Source organism: Mirounga angustirostris, unplaced genomic scaffold, assembly GCF_029215605.1.
Source record: "Mirounga angustirostris isolate CCGP_5_RB_7025 unplaced genomic scaffold, mMirAng1.0.hap1 SCAF_1, whole genome shotgun sequence".
In the NCBI taxonomy this organism is placed as follows: Eukaryota; Metazoa; Chordata; class Mammalia; order Carnivora; family Phocidae; genus Mirounga; species Mirounga angustirostris.
The window spans coordinates 77119495-77132500 of NW_026991709.1; the positions used below are offsets into that span (position 1 = coordinate 77119495).

Sequence of the window (13006 nt, forward strand, 5' to 3'; positions counted from 1 at the left end):
ATCTCCTTTTTGGCTTTGAGGGTAAGGATTGGGTCATGTTCATGTCAAGATTTCCTACAGTGCTTCCAAAGCAAAGGTGACACTTTCTAAATCAGGAGGGAAAAGGCCCAAGTCCTGGATCAGATTCACCACTGACTTGGTATATTGGTAACAGCACATACTGCTGCAGCTATGATTTTACCATGGGTAAATAGCTTCTGCTTATCCCCATATGTAACCACCCAGATGATTTCTGAGCTCCTTCCGGTTCCGGCATTCTGCCCTCCGGGACTCTGGTTTCTAATGGTGCGGCCATCTGAGTCATGGTCTCCTGTTGCCAGTGCCTTCCTGGCTGCTGAGAATGACTTCCCGTGGGTATCCTCATTTTCCCTTTCAGTTGAGACTCCCACATTCCCTTGTCCCCACCTCAGAGGTAGATCAGAAATACTAACAACAAAGATCTTCTGTAGGACATGTCCCGGGCTCTAGGGACACTTGGGAGCGAGAATAATAGGCTTTCCATGAATCAACAGCATGAAATCTTAGGGCGTCTTTCCCCTTCCTTCAGGAAGGATGCTCACTGCTTCAAAGGGAAGATGCAATTTTATTCTAACCAACAGCAGTCACAATCTCTAAGTGTATGCGTTGCTTTATAAGATATTCCTGCTGGATTTAAGTAGAGCAACACACTTCATCTTTCCAGGCCACCAGTTACCAACCGTTTCACAATGGAAACCATGTGAATAAGAGCTGTTCTCTCCTCACAGTGTTTGGTAGAAAGCAAGTAAGACAGAACTAGCAACCATGTAGAGAGTGCATACCACATGCCAGGTACCCAGCTAAGCACCTCACATGTATCATTTACTCCTTCCTGATGTCCCTGCAACATTGGTATTGTCATTCCTTTTTTTTTTTTTTTTCTTGAAAAAGAAAACCAAAGCCTGCTTTTATTGACGTACCCACAGATAGACCTGTGATTTGGAAGGGACAGGGACCCTGACACAACACTTGTGGTTAACACAACTGAAACACAAAGCAGCAGGAGATAGCTTTATAGGGACATAATGTCTCCATAAGTTAGGGAAACAGACTGCTCTCTAGCTGCTCTCTTATTTCATGTTCTTCGCGGACTCCTCTCCCTTCTTGATGGAGGCCTTAACTCAGGGATGGCTTCTGCTATCATCTTCTCTTCAAAAGGGGAGATCTTGGCGATGCCTATATTCTTCTCTATGCCTTTTGTCCCCAGCAGGAATGGTGTGGAGAAATAGCACCGTCTGTTTCTTGGGACTTAACGAAGGGACACTGGACAACTCCTTCCTTTCCGTTCATTGCCTCCGCAGAGGAGAAGACAAACCAGGCTCCCACATAGCCATGGACAGGGTGGCAGAGCCTGCTCTAGCTTTGACCTTCACCATGTCCGTGCGGGCCTCCTGGATCCTCCCAGTGACGGCTGTCCGCAGGTCGTGGGAAAAGTCCACTTTGGGAGTGCCCCAGGAGATCGGGGGATGATGGACTTCCCGGCGTGGCTGCCAGTGACAGGAACATTGACTCAAGCAGGATCCAAACTCCTCAGTTCTGCAATAAAAGTGTTGGCTCTGACAATGTCCAGGATTGTCACCCCAAAGATTTTATTGGGGTGGTATGCTCTGTGTTTCTTCAAAACTTCTGTTGCCATTGGGATGATGGAGTTAACCGGGTTTGACACGATGCCGATCATGGCCTCAGGGCAATGCCAGGTGCAGGCAGCCGCCAGGTGGCCACAATTGGGGCACTGGTGTTGAACAGGTCATCCCTATCATGCCTGGTGTCCTTGGGACTCCTGCTGGAATAACCACCACATCGCAACCTTTCAGGCAGCCTAGCAGCTGCTCAGGTGCGAGGTAGCTTTTCATGGTTGCTCTGGTCTCGATGTGGCTCAGATCTGTGGCCACTCGAGGTGTCCGAGCAATACCATAGAAGGTCAGGCGGCTGGCTCAGGGGCTGCCCGATTCCTCCTCTAGAAGTCCCTAACGCAGCTACTGTAGCCTTGTTCTGGGCTGAGGGGCTGAAGCTGTGGAGGAGAGTGATGCCCGCAGGGCAGGCGAGGGTGGAGAGCAGGGCTGGGGCAGGCAGGGCATGGACCCGCAGGTGGAGAAGCTGGCTCCGGGCAGGTGACACCCACGACCAACCTCCACTCTATACTGGACCTCCCTGCCCGCTCTGCCCGGCCTCGGGTATTGTCATCCCCATTTGAAAGATGAGGAAACCTATGCTCAATAAGTTTAAGCAAATTGTCCAAGGTCACAGAGCTAGCCAATAATTGGAATGGGATTCAGACACATATCAAAGCCCCCTAAACATGTGTTTTTTTTTTTTTAAAGATTTTATTTATTTATTTGACAGAGAGACTATAGAGAGAGAGCACAAGTAGGCAGAGTGGCAGGCAGAGGGAGAGGGAGAAGCAGGCTCTCTGCTGAGCAGGGAGCCGGACGTGGGGCTCAATCCCAGGACCCCAGGATCATGACCTGAGCCGAAGGCAGCCGCTTAACTAACTGAGCCACCCAGGCGCCCCTAAACATGTGTTTTTCTAACTACATACTGGCCACTTCTCATGTGAAAAGGCCTTAAAAATCAGAAAGCATCATGCACTGGCATTGTCACTTAATCCTCAAAACATACCAGAGAGTGATGAGGCAGGATTTTAATCCCCATTTTATAAATAAATGCAGATTGGTTCCATTAGCATACAGCTGGTAGGGGGTGAAGCTGGAAGTCCAGCCATTGTCTGCTTCCATGACCAGCTTCCCTCACCTAAAGACAGAAGCATAACCTTCAAGTTCTGTCTAAAAGCAGAATGGTTTATTATATATATATAATACTAGAAGGAGGTCATGCCTCCTTACAAGAGTATAGTTCTACCCTCCCCGTGTCTTCTGAGTCAAATTGACTTATTTTATCTGGAACAAGGAGTTTTCCTGGTGTCAGCACCTCATAACCCAAAATGGACTTCTCTCCGTCTCATGCATCATCCCCAAACCTAAACTGCTAGCAAAGTCCTGCTTCCAGAAATTTTATTATCTATAATGATGCTGTGAACTAGGAGAAGGAGCCGAGCTCTGTTCCAGGCATCAGCAGCCTATAGTGCTGGCAGGGAGAAATCCACCTTGCACTTGGTCAGGAAAGTGAATTTGATGGGAGACGAGAAAGATGGACTACCGTCAGTGTGATGTTCTTGCAGAAGCACTTTGCTGATTGTTAAAGACATTTTTTCTATGTCAATCAAAATCTAACAAAACAAAACTAAAAAGCCAGAAGCTCCATTTTCTGAGCAGGCAATGAAATCTCTAACTGGAAAAAAAAAAAAAAAAAAAAAAAAAAGTCTGATATGAGGAATTCTGCAAAGGGCGGGGGTCTTCCCTGGGTGGTCGTCCCTGAAATGAGGTCCTCAAGCCCCCGGAATCCTCAAGTAGGACTGGAAGGTACTGTTTCATTTGAGCCTTGTGATTAAGAAGACACACAGATAGGGAGTCCAAAGAAGGATTAAGTGGGAGAGGAACTGTTTACATGAAAGCTGTAGCTTTTTATTTCTTTGCCAATCCCCGCTCTGCTGCAGACCTCAAAAAGCAGGCAGTTTGCAGGGGCTGTTAATCAACTGTAAACAAACAACCCTGGAAAAAGATCATATGGTCTGACAGGCCCAGGGCTCAATGAATAATAAGCACCTTCACTTACACAGCACTTTATAGTTCAGAGTACACTTTCAATTAGATCATTTCGTTTGATTCTCAACAATAAGGGGAGGTCAGCTGGGATCGGTACCCCATTTCACACCTGAGAAAGCTGAAACCAGGAAAGACAAAGAAATGTGCCCACAGTTACACAGCTAGCTTGTGGAGGAACAAAACTCTGAACCTCTATCCCTGACTCAGGAATACAGGGTTTCCACCCTCTTATCCCACATTATAATAAAGCAAATTTGAAAAAAATAACGCCTCTTGTTTGAGTATAAGCAAACTTCCTGACATAGTGGCATCGAAATTAATTAAATGAATAAAATCTACCTTTACCATCCAAGATTGGAAAACAAAAAGTATAAGCAAATTTAAGCATGGGCAGGTACCTGAAAGATCACCACCTACTAAACTGAATTAAAGTGAATCACAGGATCTCATTTAGAGATCTACTATCACTTTGGTAGAAAGTGTATTTCACTTTCAGGCTAACAAATGAGTATTCTATACAAAGATAGGTCTAATCTTTGTCATCATTCAGCCATTCCACAAATATTTGTCTTGCTTCATGCCAGTTACTGACCTTCCCTAATTGTGAAAATACTTCAGTAGGATGGTTTCATGGAGGAAGAAATAAAGACCATTACTTTTAGCACTGACCGTGAAATAACAAATGTTTATTTAAGATAAATATTTTCCTCCTATGTAAAATGGGGAGGACATTGCCTCCTGCTACCTGGATTATTTAAGGGAGCATTAAGTGAATTAATAGAGACCATTCATATGGCTCATAAATAAAACACTTTGTTCTGAAAACCTCTTATAAGAAATATGTACACATGAAACAAGTAAAAGAGAAAGTTTCCACTTGAGGTTTGCAGGTGGCAGGGGCTGCACAAAAGTAAATCCAAGCCCTCCTGGCCATCGACGTCTCCAGCCCAGTCGAGTCCTCGTGGTACAGAGAGAGCTCCCACCACCCCTCCATAATCCCAGTGCGCCTTGTAGCTGCCCCTCCACTAAGCCAGGTTGTACTGTCATAAGGAATCTCTGGTTGTACTGTCATAAGGAGTCTCTGGTTGTACTGTCATAAGGAGTCTCTGCCCACCTTAACTGAGCGCTCCTTGAGGATGGGCACTATGTCTTAATCTGTGTCCCTACTCCAGAACATTCCCTACTGTTTCGGGTACACAGACCCCATTAATTAATGTGTTCTGAATAAATGCATGAGTTAGTGAGCAAATGAAAAGTATCTTTAAGAAGGTAATGTTCTTGAAAAAAGCTGAATCACCAGAACAAATACAATTAAGATAATACTCTGTTGCATTACTCTACTGCATTTCAGAACCTAACAATCATAAGGTAACATCTCTATTTTGTAAATGGAGGGGATGCCAACCTTGATGGACCTGCCAAAGCCAGCAAGTCAGGGTCTGAGAAAGAAGGATCCAGGAATACAGTTCCCAGACATACTCCTAGTCCTAAGGAGAATCACTGCTGTCAAGTTAATCAGCCAAATCCTCCTGATTACCAGAGGTCAAGAGCACAAGCAGCAGACCATTTCTCTACTGGCTTAGGTCAAGGAGAGGCTTGACAGAGTGCCAGGAAGTACAATGAATGTTTTACCTTACAAATGCTGAGGAGACAACATGTTCCTTTTAGCATTAATTGCTTCATTCAAAAGAAGCCATTTAGAATCAGTCTGGTCTTTTTCCTTGATGAGCAATTTCAGGCTGCCTACCAAAGCTTTTGTTTGTTGGGAGGAGAGAGGAAGAGAAAGCATTTTGTTAAGGCATTTTAATTTTCATATTTAATGAAACAGATTGGGTAGCAGTTTCCTTTGATTTTATTTCCCTGTTCCCTGAATACCTTCTTGTGTATTACATATTCTACTGGAGCTTCCTGCAAGAACTTTGCTACATTTTACAAGTTAAGGCTCTCAAATGTTACCCACTGAATCAAATACATTTCTTGTGCCAATATTCAGTTGTTATTATTGTTGTAACTGACCAGTCATAAATCTCAAAACTGGAGAGAAAGAGAACATGGACCGGTATTTCCCCATATTCTCTTGAGCACGTAAAATTATATAACTCTCTGAAGCCCTCATGTTATTGCTGCACCTAAAATGCTTTGCATTCTTCACAGGAGAAATCCTTTAACAGGGTTACTTTTCCTTAGTACGAGAGAGTTAATCAATCAATCAGAAATTTCATTGGTTTTAATTAATTAACAAGGATGTAGAGAAAAAGAGCACCGGATTGGAGTCAGGAGGCAAGCTCGCTTGTTTCAGCTATTATTTATTATAGTGTTTTCTCCTTTTTTTCTCCCTGATAAAAGGACAGAGACTCTGTCTGTTTTGTTCATATTTAGAACAGAGCAGGAACAGAGCCTGGCCAATAATAGGGGTTCAATCAAATTTGTGGAATAAATGAATAAGATCATTCAACTGTTTGACTTGGTTTTCCTGGGCCTCAATTTCCTTCTTTGTTAAAAAACCAAAAGTGTTGATTATGTCTGTGTTTCCTACCTCACAGATGAGATAAATTATGGCTTTGTGAAACTGTTGAGTTATGCACATAATTAAAGAGTAGCATCATTAGTAATAGCAGCAGGTCTGCACTTGATCAGCTGTGTGACCTTGGCCAAAACATTTCAATTCTCTTGGCTTTCAGTTTCTCATCTGTAAATGGACAAGATTGCACTAGATGATCCCTACATTTCCTTCCAGCTCAAACCAAGATCTTTAAACCGTCAACAAATACTTATTTAGTACCTACTCTATGCAAAATCTTCTAGGAAAAAACACCAAGGTATAACCTAAGAGATTTCAAAGAAAAATAAAAACAATAACTTTTGTAAAATACTTCCTCTGGGTTATTTTTCTAATATAAAAGTAGGCCATTAGGGAAAAGCATGGGAAGATGTGAAAACCAGATTTCACAAGAAAAGTCATTTGGGGAAATCAAAAATTGAGTTAGCTGCTGGTATGCATCTTGTGGGGATCATTCTGACCTTCCAAATTGCTTGTGCAACAAACTTGGATTTGACATTTCGTGTTGGCTTTTACAGTCTACCTAATGAGAAATATCTTTACAAAGAGCGACAGCATCCTGCTTAAAACTGTTCAAGAAAATGTAGATTTCAGGGAAAGGGGAAGCCAAGAAGTAAAGCAGCATAAATAAGCTATTGTGATTTAAACACGATACTTCCTTTGAGTGTGTGGACAACTCAAGACAATTCCTGTCACAAAAAGAATAAGCATATTCACAGCTCTCAGAGGAATTCATTGATTCAAGGAGTCAGACAATTTCCTCCAGAATTCAGCTGATCCAGTGAAGAAACCAACCCATCAACAAATATAAACGGTATATAGATACTAGATACTACAGGGAATTAAACATGTAAGACCACACTACTTGCCCTCAAGGATATTTATGAGATCATCCATGACATAAAGCTAAAAATCCTTCTAATATAACATGTCCAAAATTAATTTCATACTTTTAATCCTCAAACCTACTCTTCTTCATTTGGCCTATCTTGAAAAATTCCACCTCAGTTCACTTTACCTACACAAACCAAAAAACAATGGCTTTTCTTCATTCCTGCTCTCTCATTTCCTATGCCAAATGAGTTACCAAGGCTTCGTGTCATAAATGACCCCCATGAAATACAAACACAGACATGGGAAGACCTCTAGGAGAAGGGGTACATTCATCAGAATAGACAAGGTTCTGCTTCAATAACAAATTACTGACATATCAATGGTTTAACACAACAAACATTCACTTCTTGCTCATGTTATAGCCTGATGGAGGTTGGCTGTACTTGGTGGTTCTTCTAAGCCATTATTCAATGATTCAAGTTGCTTCTACCTTTTAGCTACAATAAGTATATGGTCGTCAAGATTCACCATAAGAAGAGAAAGGGAAATAGAATATATGAGCAATTTTTAAAGGTCAAACTTAAAAGTGGTTTACATGTCTTCTGCTCACTTCCCATTGGCCCAGACTCAGCCCAATAAAACTGAGTCCCAATCTAACCTCAAAGAGGCTAAGAAGTGTAGTCTCAGCAAATCCAGGAAGAGAAAATTGTGTGGTAAACTCAGAGTGTTATCTTTGCCATGAGGGCTGATACCTAAATTAGATTAGCTCTCCTATTTAAAGGGATTTTTCAGGCACTAAGATCCACATACTCTCAGGGTTCTCTACCTAACGGACAGAATCTATTCATAATTAAAGTCTTCCTACAATTCTGTGGTTTCATCCTCTAGGAAAATAAAAATTCATAGATCTGTGTCTTTACTGTCACCTACCTCACTCTGGGATAAAATACTTTTGCTCATACTGTACTATACAGCCTAATAATTTACCTTTAGCATTTCTACAAGTGTCCTCCTTTTCTATGACAGAATAAATGTGTCACTCTTCACATGGTTTCCCATTTTCCCCACAATCATTTGAAACTGCAAAGATCCCAACAAGACCTGGGCTCTAATGGGGGTATGTGATGATGGGGGAAAATTCAGAAAATTTTCAAAGCCCTGAAATCACTCAACCCACACCAGCAAGGTTGACCAAGGTTGCCTTTTCTGCTATAATAATTTAGACAAACTTTCTTGAACCTTCTTAGCACTCTTGCCTCTCTGGGCCCATTTAGCAACTAACCCTCATTTATCTTTCAAGTCTAAACCTAGATACCACTTTTCTTCGGAAGACATTCTTGGCCTCCCAAGTCTGGCTGGGTGCCCATATTATGTGAATGCAGAGTACACTGCTCTTATCTTTCTCACAGCTCTTGCCACACTCTGGGTTAACAGCATCGTTTTTTTGGAGGGAGGGGTGTTTTGTATTCCTCAATGAACTCTTTGACACACATGGACTCAGTTGTTGTGGTAGTGGTGATGCTGGCTGTGTCTCTGTCTTCTAAAGCCATTCAGATCCTCAAAATTGTATTTGTTGAATGAATGAGTGAGCATATGCATGAATAAGGGAAAGAGTGGCTAAATAAATTTTGGAATAATTTTAAGGAGGCCAAACAATGTCGGCAGTTGGTGACCATAGTTGAAGTTCACGTATTGGGAATAAGAAAGTTTCAGAAGGATTGACTTTCATAAAACTTGCTTTGGTCACCTCAGGTTAGAAGTGTTCATGCTCCATAATCAGAATACCTATAATGCCTTAGGCCTTTCTTATGGCAGTGAACAAATGTGACTTCTTGTCATAATGTCTTTGTCTTATGGCTTTAACTAGATGGTGAACTCTAGAAGAAAAGGACTAGTCTCTGTCTCAGTATATTTCTCAATACTTAGTTCAATGTCCTATGTGTAGTAGAACTCCTGAATATTCATTGTAGATACTGTATCCTATAAATGCATGTTGAATTAAAAAATAGATACACCATACAGAATTTTATATCTGAACATTTGCCCTGTGCATCCATGTCAATTCCAATCCCATCTTAAGGTCTCTGTTCCTAGTCCATCTCCCATCTGATAGTCTAGTTTAGGAATATTAGTGACAAATAGTTTACAGAGCATAAAGCAAATACATGTCTTCTGGAAAATCTTTACTCCCTATGTCTTAGTTTTCTTTTTTTGGAAGTAAAGCGCAGCTACCATTGTCCTGGCTAAATCATATGGTGGTATGTAACTCAAATTGGATATTGTTTATTATCAAACTTGTAATGTGGGAAAGACTTTTAACCATTTTATAATCTTTATTACATGCCATCTGAAGGCAGATTGGCTGCTGTCCTTGGGAGAAGAGATCAGCCTCCCACCTTCATGTGATAGTTCCCAAGTCAACCAACTGGTTTCTTTGTACATGCTCCTGGGACAAAGCAATTTAGTTTTTGTCTATAAAATACTCAAATGGGTAAGAAGAGTAATTCATACTATACTCTAGACCAAATGTCCTCTTGTTATTCTAAATTATTCCCATTCCAATATATAGACAATGACATCAAATGTCAAAGTAAAGATTACCAAAAAAAACAAAAACAAACAAAAAAAAACGAAAAACTAAAACAATATTAAAATGTCCCAGATTTGAGCAATAAGAACTTCATCCCATTATCAAATTCTCAAAGAGAAATTAAAGTCCCAAATTAACATCCTTTCCTATTGTAAATTTTGTACCAAGAAAAAAAATCTTTCCTATTTTCTTCCCATTTCAGCCAGGGGATCTGTTGGCTCAGAACCCTGAACAGAGCATGGGTTCCCATATCACCCCCAGCCTGAGCTCTCTACTAATAGAACAGGGGCAATTCCTTAAAGGGTCTTCCCAATTCAATTAATCCAATCAAGCCTTTCTCATGTCCCACTAGTTAAAAATACCAGGAAGTTAATATACACAAACGTTATCACAATGCCTATTCCACACATCCAAAATATATTAAAAAAAAAACCACAAGCAAATCCCCAGCCCTTAGAACCAATATCCCGGTCAAAATGACATACTTAGATCTCTCTCAAGGTCTTTAACATTAAGACACACATAGCTGTTGCCAAGACCCAAGCAGATGACTAGGATATCTGACTAAAAGAGAATAAAGAGAAAAAATAATATCTACATCTTTTTAGCCTTACCAATCTCTTTGTCCAGAGTCTACATCTTGAAACTTAAACTTAGTGAGAATACCTATGATTAGGTTAAGAGTAAGGATATTTACCCTAAGTGTAGGTGGGGAGAATTCACTTGTGCATAGTCTCAACTTTTTTTTTTTTCTTCAGAGGGTGACTTCCTTGTTCCTCCCCGCCCAAAGTTTAGAAATTTTCAGCGGTAGCAGCCCCAGTCATCAGGTCACTGTTTGTTTGTTTGTTTTCTTCCATGCAGCCTCTGAAACCTAACAATACCGAGCTTCACTTTGAACCTGTGTTCAGAGCTGTGTAAAAGCAGCATCGCCTCCACACCCAGCCTTCAGCAGGCACGCTTCGCATCTGGCCAACACTGGTACTGCAGGGTTTGTAACGGGCTAGTGTTACTTACCACTACTAATCTAGGGACCCCTCCATTGTGAAAATCATAATGTCATGAGTTCTGAGTTTTCCAGCTGCGTTTGTTTTTGACCAAATCCGGTCTGTCCATATCTCCCAGCATTGGCTAGTCCCATTTTGAACATGTTGCTCCACCAGAGTAACACTTACACCAAGGCTGGCCACCATCTCTTCTGGTCACTGTATTTTCTGCTAGTATGTCTCTGTGTTAGGCACAGTTAACATGCCCTCCTAGGTCTAATAAGTTCTCAGTGGCTTCCCAGATACTTGGCCACTTACTTTAGTACTACCGTCATCCCCAGCACCTCCCCATCTGCTAGCATGGCCTCCATTGTGCTGGCTGTGGCCACAACCAGAGTATCTCCAGCCAGGTCACGGGACTGGGACCTGACCTGACCCACAAAGGTGTTTGTTCCTTCTGCCACTTTGGAATTTGGATACAGTTCTAACACACAGGACATGGAACCTGGCTTCCCTAAGTACTATCTCCTTTAAAGGGGCCACGTTGTATAACCTAAAAGTACAACGGTGTCTCCCTATAATAAGAAACTTGACTACTGAGTGACAGGTGGTGGCAAGGAGCTGGCAAATAAATTCCTCTCCCCACCTCTTTCCAGAGATGACCCAAATGACTGAACAACCACTGGTTATTTTTTTATGAAGAGGTGGCCCCCTCTTCTGTAACTACCACCTTATATTTGTTTACCTATTTTCCTCCTTACCACCTTTTCTCTCACCTTTTCCTGCCCAAGATTGTACCTTCCAATGAAGTATTTGTATTAAACTTTGCCTCAGGCAAAGGAAGCAAGATGGTTTGAACGGGAGATAAGAGTGTTCTTCAAGGGAAAGTTTGAGATCTCAGAGGACAAGCAAACTGATACGACAGGAAAAGGGGATACAGCCAACTCTAACTTCTCTTTGAGCAGAATATTTTTAGTGTTTTTTATTATTTTTATTTTAAATTGTGTTAAAATATGTATAACATAAAATGTACCATCCTAACCAATTTTCACTGTACAGTTCAGCAGTGTTAAGTACATTCACACTGTGGTGCATCTGATCTCCAGAACTCTTTTCACCTTGCAAAACTGAAATGCTATCCTCATTTAACAAAAGCTCTCCCTTCCCCCTCCCCGCAGCCCCTGGCAACCACCATTCTACTTACTGTCTCTATGAATCTGACTACTCTCGATAGCTCATATAAATGGATTCATATAGTATTTCACTTTTTTAATGACAAGCTTATTTCACTTAGCATAAAGTCCTCAATGTTCATGCATGTTGCAGCATATATCAGCATTTCCTTCTTTTCAGGGTTGAATAATATTCCATTGTATGTATACTGTTTATTCATTCACCTGTCAATGGACACTTGGGTTGCTTCTATCCTTTGGTTATTGTAAATAATGCTGCCATGAATATGGGTGTTCTCTTTGAGACCCTACTCTCATTTCTTTGTGGTATATACCCAGAAGTAGAATTGTTAGATCATATATTAATTCTATTTTTTTACTTTTTTAGGAGGCTGTCATGCCATTTTTCATATGGCTGCCTCACTGTATATTCCCACCAACAATGCAGGGAACCAATGGTCAGCCATTAATATTTTTTTTAAGTACTTTTATTTTATTTTATTATGTTATGTTAATCACCATACATTACATCATTTGTTTTTGATGTAGTGTTCCATGATTCATTGTTTGTGTATAACACCCAGTGCTCCATTCAGTATGTGCCCTCTTTAATACCCATCACCAGGCTAACCCATCCCCCTAACCCCCTCCCCTCTAGAAACCTCAGTTTCTTTCTTTTTTTTTTTTTTAAAGATTTTATTTATTTATTTGACAGAGAGAGACACAGCGAGAGAGGGAACACAAGCAGGGGGAGTGGGAGAGGGAGAAGCAGGCTTCCCGCAGCTCAGGGAGCCCGACATGGGGCTCGATCCCAGGACCCCGGGATCATGACCTGAGCCGAAGGCAGACGCTTAACAACGGAGCCACCCAGGCGCCCCTCAGTTTGTTTCTCAGAGTCCATAGTCTCTCATGATTCATCTCCCCCTCCGATTTCCCCCCCTTCATTTCTCCCTTCCTACTATCTTTTTTTTTTTTTTTAACATATAATGTATTATTTGTTTCAGAAGTACAGGTCTGTGATTCAACAGTCTTACACAATTCACAGTGCTCTTTATATTTTTTTAAGGGCTTGTATAATGAAGCACAACTGCATTGGACAAATCTATGCCAGGTGAGCTGTAGAGATCCATACCAGTGGAAATCCAGCTCTATAATCAAAATATGAGCCACTGCCGATTACCTAAGTC

The 13006-nt window shown here is 41.4% G+C and overlaps 1 protein-coding gene and 1 pseudogene across 1 annotated transcript in view; both read right to left on the reverse strand.

The window, feature by feature from the left end:
• TPRG1 (tumor protein p63 regulated 1) overlaps positions 1-13006 on the reverse strand; it is a 216941-nt gene that overhangs the window by 188192 nt on the left and 15743 nt on the right. The gene's annotated exons all lie outside the window — the stretch shown is intronic.
• LOC123834363 (malate dehydrogenase, mitochondrial-like) lies at positions 1089-11147 on the reverse strand (annotated as a pseudogene).